The following is a 3803-nucleotide window of genomic DNA, read 5'->3' on the forward strand; positions in this document are numbered from 1 at the left end:
GTTTAAAGTGTACTATTATTGCATAGCATTGCTGTAGAAGGTTTAAAGTGTATCTCTGGGTGTGTACGCGCTGAGAGTACTTTGTACTGTCAGCGTGGCGTGTGTACGCAAAGTCCGTACACTGTACGGGACTCTGACCGCAAATAGCGTAAAAGGTGCGTAGAGTGTGAACTAAGTATAGCGGCCGCAGCGGCTAAAGGTTTAAAGTGTATTGACGGTGTGTTTAAGGTATAGCTTTTATTCCTGTAAAGATAATCGGCATTATCAATAGGCTGATGTCTCGTTTGGGTAACTGTAATATTTTCAAAAGTTCTATTCATTTTAAACTACTTTACTCCAAACTGCATTTCTAGGTATGTGCTATCTTATGCTGCTTTCAGATCGCAAATGCCGTATCCTACCCGGTAAGAGAAACGTGTCCTTACCGGGTGGGATCCTGTATTTGCTCTCCTCTGCTGGCTTTCCGACCCGGCAATATACCGGGTCGGTTGCCATAGCAGCGGGGGGCGCAGCAGCAGCAGGGGCGGGGGTGGAGGCGGCGCTGGGAGATGAGCTCATCTCCTGCACCGCCTCTCCCTATGCTGTGAATGGGAGCCGTGTCGCATCGAAACGGCTCCCATTCACACTGCACCTGACCCGGTATTCAACCCGGTAATAACCCTTCTTTTTAACCGGGTTGAATTACCGGGTCAGGCGACCCGCTAATTCGTCAAAGGTGCTTTCACATCGCACACTGACCCGTTTCGACACGGCAATATGCCGTGTCGATGCCGGGTTATTTGTGCGATGTGAAACGGGTATTAGTTATCTAATCACCTACCTGTCAGGATATTGTCTCTGTGCTCTTTAATGTTTTATCCATCTGTTTTGAAAACTTTGATTCTTACTAGACTGTTTGCTAAACATGGGTTTGGTAAGTCATTTTCTTTAAAATATACTTGAAATTAATAATTTTACAACATATTTTATATTAAAAAAATGGTATACTACGTTGCCTGATAATATAATTGATGATGCAACACAGTGAATATATTATGCATGTAGTATGATTTTAACATGCATACAATGCTATATTTGTACACTGTTTCTTGAAAGTATATATTGTAGGTGATACCTTTATGCCTTGACAGGTTTGAACTGTACAAGACCTCTCATTAAATCTATTTATAAAATTAAACAACTTGGCTGATGGAATCAATTGTGCGTGCGCAATGGAAAAGGGTAGGATTTTCCCACACACACCACCCACACAAGTCTTGGCTGAGTAGGTGGGGACTCCCTTTCCATATCAACAAAACTTAAAGTTAATCTACACTTTTCAGTTTTGTTTCACTCTGACGGTGAACATTTCATGCAAGTTTGGGCAAGCACCTCTGAGGTGTTGTTCAAGTTCAATTATGTTCTTGGTAGCACACATACATATGCACGCACATGAAAGCACACACCGGTGGGATGGTTTCTGTATGTGGGTGTGAAATGAAACCTGCAGTAGTTTATTGATTTTCATGTTTTAACATTATTTTTCCAGCCACATAGAGAGCTGAGTTGTCAAAAGTAGTATCACCTGCGATCAATATGTAATTATGTGTCTTATATAGGAGAAAACAAAACCAGTAGTGTATTTCATTCGTACAAACATGTGTACAAATAGTATATCACTACAACATCAGCTAAACTTTTACTGAACAAATACTGTACCTGTATAAACAATGTAACATCATAACAAGATAATATACACAAATACTGTAATTTAGGAATTGTGATATGCTATGGTGATTGTGATGATCTTAAATTAGGAAGGCAATAATGGTTTAAAGTACATAGGGCCTAATTCTGCTGGTGTGGGGACAGGATATGTTTAGTTTTCCAGCTGTTGGGATCCTGGCGATCAGGATAACGAAGCCGGAACACTGCCAGCTGGCAATGCCGCCAGCCAGAATACTGGCAATACAGGACTATTCCCATTCGTGGGTATACACAAAACCCATAGAGTGGTAAAAGAGCCTGTGGAAAGCGCAGCAAACAACCGAGCCTGCAAGGGGACTCTTTGCGCTCGCCCCGCTACCAGCATACTGGCAGGTGGGATGCAGTTGGGATGCCGCGGGAAATCATACTGAATCTGTGGGGACTGCACAGACACAAGACCCGTTCTGCACATGTGCAGAATGGGTCTTGCAATATCGCTGCATTTGGAAGGCAGGGCAGGGGCAGCACCCAGCACAGATCTTGAATGCATGACAGGCCCAGGGTGTGTGTGTGTGTCGTCGGACACACTTTCTGGACCGTGGTGTCCAAATCCAATGGCCAGCCTGAGTAAGCTTCAGCTTACATAGGCTGGCTGCTGCCTAAAACCATCGGGAATCGCAACAGATGGTCACAATGGTGATCTGAGGATGCATCTTAAGACGCAGCACTTGGATCCTCGCTAATGCAAATAAGAGGAGTCTATCTCCTAAAGACGTCTCCGGCTGCATTCAAATTTTAATGACATGGAATTGCACAACAGCTTCTTCGCGGCTGTGCAATTCCAGCTGTGCCAATATTTCCAGCATATGCAACTTTTAAATGCTGTTCATTGTTGCTAACTCATGCTATATATATATATATATACATATATATATATATATATATATATAGTCTTGGAAGATCCTGCACTCTCATCAAAAATAATAACGACGGCGGGTGCTCCTAATGACCTGAGAGGCCACCAATATACCACAACAACCACCTAGGTGGAAGGTGCACTCACGCCCAGAAATTAGTCTCTGAAGTCACTTGTAAATTCAGTATATTTTTATTCGGGTTCACTGTTGATGCCGTATTTCATCGACGTTTCGGTCCTTATGCGGACCTTTATCAAGATTGGCACTTAAATCACCTATACAATCAGAAACAGTTACAATTAATATGTATAAGAACCCAGATTTATTCAACACCAACACCACCAGTGCCTCCCAGGCCCTGAAGACTGTCACAAAAACCAGAAAACGTATTAAAAAGCTGTTTTTTTATATATGTAAAAAAGAGATACTTGGAAATAATCCACGTGTGATGAAAGAGACACCTCCACCGTTAGGACTATCTGTTTAGATAGGCAAATGATTACCTGGACGGCAAGCCAGATCACTCAGATGTGTGGAATGGCCTTCAAAGTTGGCAACATGCCTGATCACATAATGAAGTTAAAAAGCCTATAACGTAGGGGAAGCTGCAAGGCGTAGTCACCTATTAGATAAATAACAGAGTAACTACACCATAAGAAAATACACTAACAACGTCATTTTGGAAAAGATCATACCTAGTTACATGTAGAAATAGCTCATGGCAGCTTGTGGGCTCTGTACATGTGTCAGACACTCAGTCTGTAAGGAGGCACAACAGGAAAAAATAATCACCAACCGTAATCATGTGTCAGAAGGGAGCTGCAGGAGAACCATACTCACTGCTCAAGTGTCCAGAGCCAAATGGAAGCTGCATAAAGTTCAGCCTCAGCTGAGCACTATTTAAGGATCAACCACAGGAAGTGCCAATTAGGGAGATTAGTATAAACCCAGTCTCTCATTAACTGATCACCTCTCAGATAACTAACTCAGACCAACTGGGAAAAACGTTACAGGGTTCACAGGACAGGCAGTGGCTATCGCTAACGCACGGCTACTTAAATGAGTGTATTTTAACGATTTAGAAGGGCAACTGCCGGAGACGCGTCTTTTGCGTTCCACCGACCGGAACACCATGCGTTCCATTCCGCGGAAGTGGCGCTGGCCGGAAGTCTCTGCGTTCCACTCGCGGAAAGAACCGTA

The 3803-nt window shown here is 43.2% G+C and overlaps 1 long non-coding RNA gene across 1 annotated transcript; it reads right to left on the reverse strand.

Annotated features, from left to right (window-relative positions):
- Nucleotides 1-2654: 2654 nt before the first annotated feature.
- On the reverse strand, nt 2655-3493 carry LOC134957407 (uncharacterized). Its single transcript, XR_010186595.1, has 4 exons — nt 3444-3493; nt 3299-3362; nt 3107-3225; nt 2655-2878 (listed from the first exon to the last, which is right to left on the reverse strand). It is a non-coding gene; the product is annotated as an uncharacterized LOC134957407 (long non-coding RNA).
- Between the last annotated feature and the right edge of the window lie 310 nt (nt 3494-3803).

This window comes from Pseudophryne corroboree, chromosome 1, assembly GCF_028390025.1.
Source record: "Pseudophryne corroboree isolate aPseCor3 chromosome 1, aPseCor3.hap2, whole genome shotgun sequence".
NCBI lineage: Eukaryota > Metazoa > Chordata > Amphibia > Anura > Myobatrachidae > Pseudophryne > Pseudophryne corroboree.